Raw genomic sequence first — 16,940 nt, 5'->3', positions numbered from 1 at the left:
TTTTAAATACTACTGTTAGCATTTTCCCCCCATGGCACACAGTTGTGGTTTTAATGGCAGATGAATGGCAGACTCAAACATAGTCCCGGAGGACAGTTTAATGAAAGGGCACTTTATGACAGCCTGAGTGGGGTTAGGTACATCAACAAGGGACAGCGACACATCCCACTTTAGCTGTAGCAGGGAAGTCCGTTTGCCACTAGGCCTAAAGATGGAAGGGAGAAATCTGTTATAGCACCCCAGATTTGCTGATAGGAGCTCCTGAATAAAAGCTATGGCCTCTCAGCAGACACTCCCATGCAGTGACTCAGGCTAACACTGTCGTCCCACTTCCCACCTGCTGTCTTTTCTTCTGCTATATCTCCTATTCCATCATAAATTCAACAATGAGAGTACAGGTAGTCTACTTAAATAGTCCATAAAAGGCAGCCTCCAGGGGCAGAAGACAGGCTGGAGCAGGATGGAGAGTGGTCTGGAGGGAGAAGAGGATGATGGCGGGCAAAATGGCCGAATTACCTTCCTGCTTGCAAGCTCCACAAAAACCCAGCCCACATTTCCATCATTATCATCTTCTATTAGAAGCCAATGTTATTTGCTGCTCTTGCTCAAAATTCCTCAGTGTATTCTTGCTGCCTAACACATCACGGTCAGATTCCTTGAGCATCCAAGGCCAGAGATGTTTTGCCCAGTCTGTTTTCCAACTTGTTCCTCTGCAGTTCTCTCCAAGTATCATACACCGTGACCACACCACTAGAATCACCATTCCAAACCCAGCCTGTGCTTCCCATTCCCTATACTTTTGCTCTTTGTTTTTCCTCTCACCTGTGAAAACCTCAGCCACATTTGAAGGCATAGTTCAAAAGCCAGGTACTTTATGAAAACTTTCCTGATACCCTGAGACAGGTAAGGTCTCTCCTTCCTTCTTGTGACTGTTAACACTTTATCTGCACACCTCAAATGAATGGCAAGCTGTAAATTCTCTCCTCCACTCCCCACAACATGCTCCTTGGTAAATGCCCACACTATCTTGTGGATTGCCATGACCACATCTTCAGAATCATATCTGGCACCTTTCTCCTTCCAACTTTCTGTGTCTATTACTCCAAAAAATCCCAATGACTTCATCTTACACAGATGTCCAGAATTCAATCCTGTCATCACTACCTATCCTGGGGCAGCCACCATCCAGTTCTTACTGTGTTATTGTAATAGTCTCCTTTTCATATGCCCTTATCCACTACCACTGCCTTATCAACCTAACAACAAGAGTCATCCTTATAAAATCTAAGTGAGACTATATCACTCTTCCAACCAATATCCTCCACTGGCTTCTCATCTCATCCAGAGTAAAAGTGAAGGCCTTCCATGACCTTGCAATGCCCTACACAATATGATCTTACCCTGCTCCAGACCCCACATTTTTACCTCTCTTACTTCCTAAGTCCAGACTCACTGGACTCACAATTACAGTGATGTTTGTTCCATTGCTGTAGCCAGAACCATCAAGTCTATGTTCTTCTCACATCCTTTGCACTTGCTGTGACTTGAACAATCATCCCCCGGATATCTCTATGCCTTACATTTTGAATCTTTTTTTAAACTTTTATTTAATGAATATAAATTTCCAAAGTACAGCTTATGGATTACAATGCCCCCCCATAACTTCCCTCCCACCCGCAACCCTCCCCTTTCCCGCTCCCTCTCCCCTTCCATTCACATCGATTCATTTTCAATTCTCTTTATATACAGAAGATCAGTTTAGCATATATTAAGCAAAGATTTCAACAGTTTGCACCCACATAGAAACACAAAGTGAAAAATACTGTTTGAGTACTAGTTATAGCATTAAAGCACAATGTATATCACATTAAGGACAGAGATCCTACATGAGGAGTAAGTGCACAGTGACTCCTGTTGTTGACTTAACAAGTTGACACTACAATGAAGATTAGAAAACATTAAGAAATAAATAGAAGAAGACAATAATAAATGGAAAAATCTTCCACGTTCATGGATGGGAAGAGTCAATATCATCAAAATGTCCATACCATCAAAAGCAAAATTACAGATTCAAAGTGATCCCAATCAAAATACCAGCAACATTCTTTGCAGATCTAGAAAAAAATGATGCTAAAATTTATATGGAAATACAAGAGATCTCGAATAGCTAAAGCAATCTTATACAACAAATACAAAGACCAAGGCATAACAACACCTGATTTCAAGTAATAGTACAGGGCAATTATAAACAAAACAGCCTGGAACTGGCACAAAAATGGTTGGATAGACCAAATGGAACAGAATAAAAGTCCAGAAATCAACCCATGCATCTACAACGAATTTAACTTTGAAAAAGGAGCTAAAATCAAACCCTGGAGCAAGCACAGTCTCTTTACCAAATGGTGCTGGAGAAACTGGATCTCTACATGTATAAATATTTTTTTTGACAGGACAGTGAGAGAGAGAGACAGAGAGAAAGGTCTTCCTTTTGCCGTTGGTTCACTCTCCAATGGCCGCCACGGCCGGCATGCTGCGGCCAGCGCACCGCGCTTATCCGAAGGCAGGAGCCAGGTGCTTCTCCTGGTCTCCCATGGGGTGCAGGGCCCAAGCACTTGGGCCATCCTCCACTCCACTCCCGGGCCATAGCAGAGAGCTGGCCTGGAAGAGGGGCAACCGGGACAGAATCTGGTGCCCCGACCGGGACTAGAACCTGGTGTGCTGGTGCCGCAAGGTGGAGGATTAGCCTATTGAGCCACGGCGCCGGCCTACATATATAAATATTAAGCTAGATCTATACCTCACACCTTACACAAAGTCCACTCAAAATGGATTAAAGACCTAAATCTATGATCCACTCCTATCAAATAACTAGAAACCATTGGAGAAACTCCACAAGACATTGGCATAGCAAAGACTTCTTGGAAAATACCCCAGAAGCATAGGCAATGAAGGCCAAAATTGACAAATGGGATTACATCAATCTGAGAAGCTTCTTCACTGTCAAAGAAACACTCAGCAAAATGAAGAGGCAACTGACAGATCGGGAGAAAATATTTGCAAACTACACAACTGATAAAGGGTTAACATCCAGAATCTATAAAGAACTCAAGGAATTCAATAACAATGAAACAAACAATCCAATTAAGAAATGGGCAAATGACTTGAACAGGCATTTTTCAAGAGAGGAACTTTAAATGACCCAACAGACAAGAAAATGCTCAGAATCATTAGCTATCAGGGAAATGCAAATAAACATCATGGTGCCGGCGCCGCGGCTCACTAGGCTAATCCTCCGCCTAGCGGCGCCGGCACACCGGGTTCTAGTCCCGGTCGGGGCGCCGGATTCTGTCCCGGTTGCCCCTCTTCCAGGCCAGCCCTCTGCTGTGGCCAGGGAGTGCAGTGGAAGATGGCCCAGGTGCTTGGGCCCTGCACCCCATGGGAGACCAGGAAAAGCACCTGGCTCCTGGCTCCTGCCATCGGATCAGCACGCTGCACCGGCCGCGGCGGCCATTGGAGGGTGAACCAACGGCAAAAGGAAGACCTTTCTCTCTGTCTCTCTCTCTCACTGTCCACTCTGCCTGTCAAAAAAAAAAATAAATAAATAAACATCATGGTGATGTTTCACCTCACTCCAGTTAGACTGGCACTCATACAAATAGCAAATACCGATGAGGATGTGGGGGAAAAGGTACCCTGGTCTACTGTTGGTGGGAATGTAAACTGGTGCAGCCACTTTAGAAGGCAGTATGGAGATACCTCAGAAATCTGAATATAGACCTACCGTATGATCCAGCCACCACACTCCTGGGCATTTACCCAAATCAAAAGAAATCAATATATGAAAGAGTTATCTGTACCCCGAAGTTCATTGCAACACAATTCACAATAGCCATGATATGGAGTCAATCCAGATGCCCATCAACTGAAGACTAGATAAAGAAATTCTGGGATATATATACCATGGAATACTATACAGTGATTAAAAATGAAATCATGTCTTTTGCAACAAGATGGATGCAACTGGAAACCATTATACTTAGTGAAATAAGCCAGTACCAAAAAGATAGATACCATGTGTTTTCCCTGATCTGAGGTAATTAATAGAGTACCTGAAATGTAATGTATTAGAGTGAAATAGACATTTTGAGATTCAATGATTGTTTATAGCCCTTATCTCTTCCATTGAGGAACAGGGTTTTTTCTCTTCATGCTATTTGTTGAACCCTTTTACTTAGAGTAGGGTTAACTATACGATCATTAAGTAAACTGAAAATACACCTTTGTAAAAATTAAGAGTGGGAATGTGAGAGGAAAGGGGAGGAAGGGTTGGAGCGTGGGAGGTAGGGAGGGTAGGAGAAAGTGTCACTATATTCCTAAATCTGTATATATGAAATACATGAAACTTGTATAACATAAATGAAATTTAAAGAAACAAAAAAGCTTCTCAAGTCTCTCCCTAGTCATGAAAAATATTAACTTTGAGAATTTGCTAACTTTCTGACACCACAAGGGGGAGCCAACACTAGACTGAAAGTGAACTGCACCCCCTCTTCACCACTACCCCGCCCACCTTGCATTGCAAAACAGAGGAAAAGAAATTTGCAATAGAATGTTATTTTCTTAGCTGCAGAATCAAATGTATCCTGGTCTATCTTTAAAAGTACTAGTTATTTGAACCAATAAATTAATGGACTCATTTAAACTACTTTCTGTTACTTATATCCAAAGGCACCTTAACTAATCTAGTGGTCCTCTGTGCTTGCATGATTATTGTGTACTTCTTTATACTGTCATTCATAACATTGCAATGATCAGTTAACTTGTCTTGTCATCTTTTAATGTTAAATAGGAATTATCAATCTGTTATGTCAACCTAGCCCCACCCAGTACAATGCCCATTGGAATCTAGATACTGTAGCTATTTCCTGAATGTGAGAAAAGAAACAGTGTCATCAGGGACTCCTAAAAATATTTTATTTTTTAAAGATTCATTTATATACTTGAGAGAAAGGGTTAGAGAGAGAGAATCTTTCATCTGCTGGTTCACTCCTCAAATGGCCACAATGGCTATAGCTAGGAGCTTCTTCGGTTTCCCACATGGGTGCAGGGGTCCAAGCTTTCGGGTCATCTTCTACTGCTTTCCCAGGCCAACAGCAGGGAGCTAGTTCAGCAGTGGAGCAGCTGGTACTCAAACTGGTGCCCACATGGGATGCCAATACCGCAGGTAGATGCTTAATCTACTATGCCACAGCACTGCCCCCCCCTTAAAATATTTTAATTTTCAGTTACTATGCACTGCTTTCCTTAATTCACTTGTTTGCTTTTTATAATAAAAATACAGAAAAACTCACAAACTTATAACAACAATAGAGAACAAATGTTTATGTTGCTTATCAAGCTGAAAATTCCAATCCTGATTTCCTCTTTTTATCCAAAACCAAATATTATCATTATCTACCAGACAGGCAACCAAGATTTTAAACCAAAATCATTTTGCAGGGCTTTCAAACTGTGTGCAAAAGGAATTACATTGAATTTAACATTTGGTAGCCTATTTTGTACATTCAACATATGAGGGAATCTTCAAAAAGTTCATGGACAAATGCCTATTATGGAAAAAAAAGACAAGTTTCAAAGCATTTTGCACTGCAAGAAATTTATCTTTTCATTGCATTTTCCATGATCTTTGTGAAATACTTTCATAAATGTCGCTGACATTTATCAATATTCACTCATATACATCTAGCTCTTTTTAAAGTGGTGTATAGTTTTAAATCATAGGAAGATACCACACCTCACTTAACTGGTCACCTATTAGCTGAGATTTGTGTTTGTTCCTGTTTTCACCATTACAAACAATGCTTCAAGAATCTCTTTTTTATGCTTACTGAGTCACCTTCTACAATGGTTGGTCACAGGGTGTACACACTTTCAAATGCACTGAATATTGCCTTCTTTCAAAAATGGCTACAAATTTTCAGTTTTATATGTATTTCAAAATTGCCTTCCAAAGTGGTTGTAGAAATTGTATTTCCACCAACAATTATAAAGAGACATCATTAGTCCACATCACTAAATCCTTTGCTTTTTATGTTGAGAATATCTTTTCCTTGTCTGACAAATATTTTTCAATTATGTTTCTGGCAAATTTTACTAATTCAGAAGTTCTGCACTATAAAATAGGGGTTCTTTTGGTTCTTAATTAAAAATTCTCTTCTATTCCAATGAAAGTAAATATATTCTCCTCTCTCAAAAATCTAATAATTTTGGCCAAGATGGTGGAATAGTGAAGGCGTGCACCGATAGTCCAGGAAAATTTAGTTTAATAAAAGGGGAGTTACGGTAGCCTCAGAAAAAAGAACCAGGAAAATATTGCAGAGGAAACCCTTCTGGATTGAGGGGTCGTGAATCGGAGGACCTACTGGGAGAACAAGGTCGCCCACCACGTGGAAGCCGAGCCGCGGGACCGAGCCGCTGGAACGCGAGGTGAGCCGAACCTCAATAGCCCGAGACACCAGCAGGCAAGCGGAGAGAGGAGACTAGAGGGAACGACCCCCGGGGGGGGGGGAACTTTACCAGACTAACTGGAAGAGAGAGAGGGAGAAAAAAAAAAAAAGGTGACTGGCACGGACACGGGTTTCTCTCTCTCCGCTCACCTCTCAAGGGCGAGCAAGACAAAGAGCAGGCGCCATCTTGGACATACGTCATAAGCAGAGCGACCTCAGGTCTGCACCGGCCCTGAGCCTAGCAGAAAAACCTGACTCTGGGCGGGGCGAATTAACAGGAGATTAGGACCTAGTAAATTTGAGGTGCTACTGAACTGAGACTGTGAAAAAAGAGACGGTGGGGGAGAGAACTCATGGAATTCACGTGAGCACTCTCCAGAGACGCTATAATTCCGTAACTTTGGCAACCCAGTGGGAGACTGAAGGAGAATTTGAGCCCACTCTGAGGGCCGAACAGATTCCCTGTGTGGTCCTTGGGAAAGAGCTTCTGATCTCTGGCTCCTGTGGGTATATCCTTTGCCTGCTAACTACCTCCAACTTCGTTCAGCTGTGCAGAATAACTTCCCTTTTGAATCAAAAAAAAAAAAAAAAAAAAAAAAGAAAGAGAGAGAGAGAGGTTTACCACGCCTAACCTGGGAGTGTCACCTTTGGCACACCAAACAGAGCTCTCAGGCCACACCCATCTCAAGCCCTAAGGCTCCATCAAAAACAGATAGTCCACTTAATCTAGAGTCATAGTATAACAAGAAAAAGCACCACAGTGAAGAAACCAAATATCTCCAATATGCCAAATAACAAACGCAAAAACCAAGGTAATAAAAACAAGGAAGTCACCATGAAGCCCTCAAATGAAAAAGACACCCCAATTCAAGATTATGAGGATGATGATATAGAAGAAATGCAAGAAGCAGATCTCAAAAAATTGATAAGAACATTAAGAAGTTCTCAAAAACAAATTCTTGAACTACAGAAATCCTTAATGGACAAGATAGAAAATCTCTCTCGTGAAAATGAAATATTAAGGAGGAATCAAAATGAAACGAAACAACTAGTACAACAGGAAACTGGGATAGTGACTGAAGTGAAGAATTCAATAGATCAAGTGAAAAACACAATAGAGAGCCTTACAAACAGAATGGGTGAAGCAGAAGAGAGAATATCGGACTTAGAAGACAGAGAACAGGAAAGGATACAGTCAGACCAAAGAAAAGAAGAGGAAATTAGGATTCTAAAACATATTGTCGGGAATCTTCAGGATACTATTAAAAAACCCAACATTCGGGTTCTAGGAGTTCCTGAAGGCATGGAGAGGGAGAAAGGATTAGAAGGCCTTTTTAGTGAGATATTAGCAGAAAATTTCCCAGGTTTGGAGAAGGACAGAGAAATCCTAGTACAGGAAGCCCACAGAACCCCTAATAAACACGACCAAAAGAGATCCTCACCAAGACACGTTGTAATTAAACTCTCCACAGTGAAACATAAAGAAAAGATCCTAAAATGTGCAAGAGAGAAACGTCAGATTACTCTCAGAGGATCTCCAATCAGACTCACAGCTGACTTCTCATCAGAAACTCTACAAGCTAGGAGGGAATGGTGAGATATAGCCCAGGTACTAAGAGAGAACAACTGCCAGCCCAGAATATTATATCCTGCAAAGCTATCATTTGTGAATGAAGGTGAAATAAAGACTTTTCATAGCAAACAGAAATTGAAAGAATTTGTTGCCACTCTTCCAGCCCTGCAAAAGATGCTTAAAGATGTGTTACACACAGAAACAAAGAAATACGGTCATCAATATGAAAGAAGGTAAAGGAAGGAAACCAAGGAAGGAAAGCTCACAGCAAAAGATCACAGGGAATTTAAAGCATATATTAGAACTTATGTTTGGCAAATGGCAGGGCAAAGTTACCACTTATCATTAGTCACATTGAACGTGAATGGCCTGAACTGTCCACTTAAAAGACACCGATTGGCTGATTGGGTTAAGAAACAAAACCCATCTATTTGCTGCTTACAAGAAACTCATCTTTCCAACAAAAATCCATACAGACTGAAAGTGAAAGGCTGGAAAAAGATATACCATGCCAACAGAAATGAAAAAAGAGCAGGCGTAGCCATCTTAATTTCAGACAACATAAACTTTACCACAAAAACCGTTAAGAGAGACAAAGAGGGACACTACATAATGATTAAGGGATCAATTCAACAGGAAGATATAACAATTATCAATGTATATGCACCTAACTACAGGGCACCGGTTTATCTAAAAGATTTGTTAACGGACTTAAAGGGAGACTTAGACCCCAATACAATAGTACTGGGGGACTTCAATACTCCACTCTCAGAAATAGACAGATCAATAGGACAGAAGATCAACAAGGATACAGTAGATTTAAACGACACTATAGCCCAAATGGATCTAACAGATATATACAGAACTTTCAATCCTACAGCTAAAGATTTTACATTCTTCTCAGCAGTACATGGAACCTTCTCTAGGATTGACCACATACTAGGCCATAAAGCAAGTCTCAGCAAATTCAAAAGAATTAGAATCATACCATGCAGCTTCTCAGACCATAAAGGAATGAAGTTGGAAATTAGCAACTCAGGAATCCCTAGAGCATATGCAAACACATGGAGATTGAACAACATGCTCCTGAATGAACAATGGGTCATAGAAGAAATCAAAAGAGAAATCAAAAACTTTCTGGAAGTAAATGAGGATAACAGCACAACATACCAAAACTTATGGGACGCAGCAAAAGCAGTGTTAAGAGGAAAGTTTATATCAATAGGTGCCTACATCAAGAAATTGGAAAGGCACCAACTAGATGAGCTTTCAATTCACCTCAAGGATCTAGAAAACCTACAGCAAACCAGACCCAAATCTAGTAGGAGAAGAGAAATAATTAAAATCAGAGAAGAAATCAACAGGATTGAATCAAGAAAAACATTACAAAAAATCAGCCAAACGAGGAGCTGGTTTTTTGAAAAAATAAACAACATTGACACCCCATTGGCCCAACTAACTAAAAAAAGAAGAGAAAAGACCCAAATCAATAAAATCAGAGATGAAAAAGGAAACGTAACAACAGACACCACAGAAATAAAAAGAATCATCAGAAATTACTACAAGGACTTGTATGCCAGCAAACAGGGAAACCTATCAGAAATGGATAGATTCCTGGACACATGCAACCTACCTAAATTGAACCAGGAAGACATCGAAAACCTAAACAGACCCATAACTGAGACAGAAATTGAAACAGTAATAAAGGCCCTCCCAACAAAGAAAAGCCCAGGACCAGATGGATTCACTGCTGAATTCTACCAGACATTTAAAGAAGAACTAACTCCAATTCTTCTCAAACTATTCAGAACAATCGAAGAAGAGGGAATCCTCCCAAATTCTTTCTATGAAGCCAGCATCACCTTAATTCCTAAGCCGGAAAAAGATGCAGCACTGAAAGAGAATTACAGACCAATATCCCTGATGAACATAGATGCAAAAATCCTCAATAAAATTCTCGCCAATAGAATGCAACAACACATCAGAAAGATCATCCACCCAGACCAAGTGGGATTTATCCCTGGTATGCAGGGATGGTTTAATGTGCGCAAGACAATCAATGTGATACACCACATTAACAGACTGCAGAAGAAAAACCATATGATTATCTCAATAGATGCCGAGAAAGCATTTGATAAAATACAACACCCTTTCATGATGAAAACTCTAAGCAAACTGGGTTTGGAAGGAGCATTCCTCAATACAATCAAAGCAATCTATGAAAAACCCACAGCCAACATCCTATTGAATGGGGAAAAGTTGGAAGCATTTCCACTGAGATCTGGTACCAGACAGGGATGTCCACTCTCACCACTGCTATTCAATATAGTTATGGAGGTTCTAGCCAGAGCTATTAGGCAAGAAAAAGAAATTAAAGGGATACAAATTGGGAAGGAAGAACTCAAACTATCCCTCTTTGCAGATGACATGATTCTGTATTTAGGGGACCCAAAGAACTCTACTAAGAGACTATTGGAACTCATAGAAGATTTTGGCAAAGTGGCAGGATATAAAATCAATGCACAAAAATCAACAGCCTTTGTATACACAGACAATGCCATGGCTGAGGAGGAACTTCTAAGATCAATCCCATTCACAATAGCTACAAAAACAATCAAATACCTTGGAATAAACTTAACCAAGGACGTTAAGGATCTCTACGATGAAAATTACAAAACCTTAAAGAAAGAAATAGAAGAGGATACCAAGAAATGGAAAAATCTTCCATGCTCATGGATTGGAAGAATCAATATCATCAAAATGTCCATTCTCCCAAAAGCAATTTATACATTCAATGCAATACCAATCAAGATACCGAAGACCTTCTTCTCAGATCTGGAAAAATTGGTGCTGAAATTTATATGGAGGCACAAGAGACCTCGAATAGCTAAAGCAATCTTGTACAACAAAAACAAAGCCGGAGGCATCACAATACCAGATTTCAGGACATACTACAGGGCAGTTGTTATCAAAACAGCATGGTACTGGTACAGAAACAGATGGATAGACCAATGGTACAGAATTGAAACACCAGAAATCAATCCAAACATCTACAGCCAACTTATATTTGATCAAGGATCTAAAACTAATTCCTGGAGCAAGGACAGTCTATTCAATAAATGGTGCTGGGAAAACTGGATTTCCACGTGCAGAAGCATGAAGCAAGACCCCTACCTTACGCCTTACACAAAAATCCACTCAACATGGATTAAAGACCTAAATCTATGACCTGACACCATCAAGTTACTAGAGAACATTGGAGAAACCCTTCAAGATATTGGCACAGGCAAAGAGTTTCTGGAAAAGACCCGGGAGGCACAGGCAGTCAAAGCCAAAATCAACTATTGGGATTGCATCAAATTGAGAAGTTTCTGTACTGCAAAAGAAACAGTCAGGAGAGTGAAGAGACAACCGACAGATTGGGAAAAAATATTTGCAAACTATGCAACAGATAAAGGGTTAATAACCAGAATCTACAAAGAGATCAAGAAACTCCACAAAAACAAAACCAACAACCCAATTAAGAGATGGGCCAAGGACCTCAATAGACATTTTTCAAAAGAGGAAATCCAAATGGCCAACAGGCACATGAAAAAATGTTCAAGGTCATTAGTAATCAGGGAAATGCAAATCAAAAGCACAATGAGGTTTCACCTCACCCCGGTTAGAATGGCTCACATTCAGAAATCTACCAACAACAGATGCTGGCGAGGATGTCGGGAAAAAGGGACACTAACCCACTGTTGGTGGGAATGCAAACTGGTCAAACCACTATGGAAGGCAGTCTGGAGATTCCTCAGAAACCTGAAGATAACCCTACCGTTCGACCCAGCCATCCCACTCCTTGGAATTTACCCAAAGGAATTTAAATTGGCAAACAAAAAAGCGGTCTGCAGCCTAATGTTTATTGCAGCTCAATTCACAATAGCTAAGACTTGGAACAGACCTAAATGCCCATCAACGGTAGACTGGATAAAGAAATTATGGGATATGTACTCTTTAGAATACTATACCGCAGTAAGAAACAACGAAATCCAGTCATTTGCAACAAAATGGAGGAATCTGGAACACATCATGCTGAGTGAAATAAGCCAGTCCCAAAGGGACAAATACCATATGTTCTCCCTGATTGGTGACAACTGACTGAACACCAAAAAGGAAACCTCCTGAAGTGAAATGGACACTATGAGAAACGGTGACTTGATCAGCATAGCCCTGACTGTTAATGAACAATTTAATACATTATCCCTCTTAGTAGTTTTTTTGTCTGTTCTACTTAATATGACTGGTTTAATTCTGTAATTAATACACAGTTATTCTTAAGTGTTGAAAATTAACTGAAATGTGATCCCTGTTAAACATAAGAGTGGGAATAAGAGAGGGAAGAGATGTATAATTTGGGACATGCTCAAGCTGACTTGCCCCAAAAGGTAGAGTTAAAAACATACCAGGGGATTCCAATTCAATCCCATCAAGGTGGCATGTACCAATGCCATCTCACTATTCCAAGTGATCAATTTCAGTTCACAATTGATCATAATGAAAGGACTAAGAGTCAAAGGGAGCACATAAACAAGTCTAGTACCTGCTAACACTAACCGATGGAATAAATAAAGGGGAGAGTGATCCAACATGGGAAGTGAGATACTCAGCAGACTCATAGAATGGCAGATGTCCTAAATAGCACTCTGGCCTCAGAATCAGCCCTAAAGGCACTCGGATCTGGCTGAAAAGCCCATGAGAGTATTTCAGGCATGGAAAGCCAAGACACTCTGGCAAAAGATCTCTGCGAGTGAGATCCCAGTGGAAAGAACAGGTCTTCAAAGAAGGAGGTACCTTTCTCTGAAGGGAGGAGAGAACCTCCACTTTGACTATGACCTTGTCTAAACAAGATAAGAATCGGAGAACTCAGAGGGCTTCCACAGCCTTGGAAACTCATGACCGGAGCATAGGGAGACTACTGATGCCATAGACAGGAGTGTCAATTGGTAAAGTCAACAACAGGAGTCACTGTGCACTTACTCCTCATGTAGGATCTCTGTCCTTAATGTGCTGTGCATTGAGATTTAATGCTATAACGAGTACTCAAACAATATATTTCACTTTGTGTTTTTATGGGGGTGCAAACTGTTGAAATCTTTACCTAATGTATACTAAACTGATCCTCTGTAAAAAAAAAAAAAAAAAGAAGAAAGAAATTGTCAACTCCCAACTTGACTCTCACTGGGATTAAACATGACAATAGGTCTGATCTGATTTCATCATCATTTAAAAAAAAATCATCTATTATTTTTCACTTTTTGTTTTTGTGTGAGCAAACTGTTGAAATCCTTACTTAATGTATACTAAGCTGATCTTCTGTATATTAAGATAATCGAAAATGAATCTTGATGTGAATGGAAGGGGAGAGGGAGTGGGAAAGGGGAGGGTAATGGGTGGGAGGGACGGTATGTGGGGGAAGCCATTGTAATCCATAAATCGTACTTTGGAAATTTATATTCATTAAATAAAAGTTAAAAAAAACTAATAATTTTGAAGTTTCTGCATCTCACATTTTGAATATTCAATTCCTTTGAAATATATTTTTGCTTAAGGTGTAAGTTAGGGAATTTACTACTTTTTCATATAATAAACTTATCGCACCAACACTTTTCTTCATTTATAACACTTTCTCTGTGAAACACCATATATTCCTTTTGTGAGAGTACTTCCAAAAGAGTATGGACAAATGGAATTAAAAGATAAATTTATTTGGTGCAAAAATTTGAAATCAATCATGGTTTTTTGTAATACACATTTTCCATGAACTTTTTCCAAAAAAATTTGTGTATTTATTTGAGAGATAAGCAACAGACAGAGGGACAAAGTTCGCCCATCTGCTGGTTCATTTCCTAAATGCTCATAACAGCTGAAGCTGGGGAATGCAACCCAAGACTCTCACATAAGTGGTAGCAATTCGATCATTTGAGCCTCCCACAGTCTACATTATCAGGAAGTTGGAATCAGAAGCTGGAGCCAGACTTGAAAACAGCCACTCTGATATGGTACATAGACCTTTTAATTGGCATCTTCGCTGCTAAGTTATTAGCCTGCTTTCCACAAACTGTAACTTTTAATTTTTTAAATTTGGATTTGACAGGGATGGGGGGGGGTGGGAGAGACAGACAAACAAACAGAGCTCCCATCTGTTGGTTTATATTCCAAATGCCCACAGTAGCAAAATCAGAACTCAAACTTAGGTCTCACATGTGGGTGGCAAGGACTCAACTACTTATCAACTGCTGCCTCCTAGGGTGTGCATCAGTAGGAAGATGGAATAAAGAATGGAACCAGACTCAAACCCAGGCACTCTGACCTTGGATTAGGCATCTCAGGTAGTTTCCTAACTGCTGTAGTAAGGAGGCCAATGTGGCTATGGAAAGGAGAGTTTAGGTATTAGGAGAGGTCACAGAGGGTTGTGGATATAGTGGAAAGGCAAATGGGAGTAGAGCTTTGTAAGTCATAGTAACTGCATTGAATTTAATATTATTTGAAAATAGATTAAAGGGGCTAAGGGGGAAGCACAGAGGCATTTAGGAGACTACTACAGTTATGTAAGTGAAGGATGATGGTGACTTCAACCAAAGAGGTACTAGCAATGACAAGAATTGATCAAACAGGAGCCAACGTGACATAGCAGGTAAAGCTGCAGTCTGGGATGCCAGCATCTCATGTGGGTACCCATTCATGTCTCGGCTGCTCTGCTTCCAATCCAACTCTCTGCTAATTGCCTGGGAAAACCAGCAGAGGATGGCCCATATGCCTGTGCCCCTGCACCCACGTGGGAGGCCCAGATGAAACTCCTGGCTTCTGTCTGGTCCAGTCATAGCTGTTGTGGCCATCTGGGGAGTGAATCACAAGATGGAAGATCTCTCTTTCACTGTCTCTCCCTCTCTGTAACTCTGACCTTCAAATAAATAAATAAATATTTTTAAAAAGAGAATTGGTCAAATAAAGATTATTTTGAAAGTAAAGCCAATAAGATTTCCCAAAGTACTTGATGTAGGGAGTGAGAAAAAAAAAGTGAATTAAAAATACCTGTAAGGTTTAGAGCCTAGCAATTTACTAAATGGAATTTACATTCAATATCTGCATAACTTATGTTTTGGGGGAAGAGGAATAAAGTGTCGGGTATTAGATCTATTAAATTTGACATGTCAATTAGACATCCAATGGGAGATTCCAAATAGGCAATTGTCTGGAGTTCACCAAAGGTTTAGTAGAGAAATAAAATTGGGAATCTTTCCATATGGATGATATTACACCACAGATTGGATATGATCACCAGAGAAGTGTGTATGAATATAAAGGTGAATTCAGACTGAGCCCTAGAGCACTATAGCATCAAGAGTTTGGCTGTAAAGAGAATGAATTAGCAAAGGAGACAGAAGAGAATTAAGAGAAAAAAAATCAAGGAAGTAAACAGGGGGAAATCCTAAAGTCAAATGGACAGTGTTTCCAGGAGGTGGGAACAACAAGTTTTTCACATGCTGTCATTAGGTAAAGGAAGATAAGAACTGAAAGCTGATTTTTAGATCTAGATACAGGCAGATCAATCAGGTTAGGGCAAAAGCCTGATGATAAGAGGGGAATTTAAGGCACTGAGTATGGACAACTTTTTCTAGGAGTTTCTTTGCAAAAGAGCTCAGGAAAATAGGTCAGAATCTGGAATGGGAAGTACCTGTGCCTGTGTGTGTGTGTATGCATGTGTGTGCATGCATGTGCAAGAGTGTTTTAAGATGGGACTATTAGTGGCACATTAACTACCCAGCATGGCCGAGGAAAAAGAGAAAGTTGATGAAGTAGGAGAGGGAAAAGGGAATTGCTGAAGTGATGTTTTCCCCAAGTAATTAGGAGATTATAGTGTCCAGGGCACCGTTTCAAGGGTTAGCCTGGGATTAAAGCGTGAACCATTCATCAACAGTTAGAGGAGGCAGGCTGGTAATGTGACTGGGGTGTGTAGACACAGTGACAGAAGTTTGAGGTATTTTTTTTCTGACCATCACAACTCTTTCAGAAAAGCAGGAAGCAAGGTTGCCGCATGAAGGAGGGGAGGGGAGGTACCTAGGGTTTGAGGAAAAAGAAGATGCAGAGCATTAGTGTAGAAGAATGAAAGATGTGTGGATAGAGAAGTGTTGTTTGAGTCCCTGGCAGCATTAAGGAAACATTTGAGCTTCAAGGTCATGAATTAAAAGCAGAACCAGGACATCAGTGTTTTTTCCAGCCATGTTCAGTTGGCAATGTGGAAATGTAGACAAGGAGGTAGGTGTAACCAGCATTGCCAAATTAATACCATAAGGGCTAGAGGAAAACGATGGAGTTAACACTGTATACCTAGCTGTGATGCCTGACCATAGGATTTAAGCTGGGCCAGGAAAGGAGTGAAGAATTTGAGGGAGTGCAGAATCATGAAAAGATAAGAGGATCAGTGGACTAGAGATCCTGATGAGATTGAAGATTATTGGGTTCTAGATACTAGAGAAAGTGAAATGAAAACATCAGTGCGAAGACTGAGTTCATTTTAAGTAGAGCATTTTCTGTGGCAATCCTGTGTGGAGAGGACTGACTGGAGAGGACTGACTGGGATTCAGGAATCCCAGAGGGCTCTTTTTTATTTTATTTATTTATTTTTTTTGGACAGGTGTGGGGAGCAACTTGGACTAGACTAAGTTACTCGAATTAAGACTTATTCTATGCATCTGCTCTCCCACAATATGGCGCTGGGAGAGGAGGAAACAGCTTCTACGCAGCTGCCTCTCGCCAACTTGAGCTGATCCTGCTCCTGATTGGAGGAGAGCAGCGTACTCGGCATGTGGGTGGCA

The sequence above is a fragment of the Oryctolagus cuniculus genome, chromosome 8 (assembly GCF_051225735.1).
Source record: "Oryctolagus cuniculus isolate XC-2025 breed Fujian yellow rabbit chromosome 8, ASM5122573v1, whole genome shotgun sequence".
Classification (NCBI taxonomy): domain Eukaryota; kingdom Metazoa; phylum Chordata; class Mammalia; order Lagomorpha; family Leporidae; genus Oryctolagus; species Oryctolagus cuniculus.
This window is presented reverse-complemented; position numbering follows the sequence as displayed.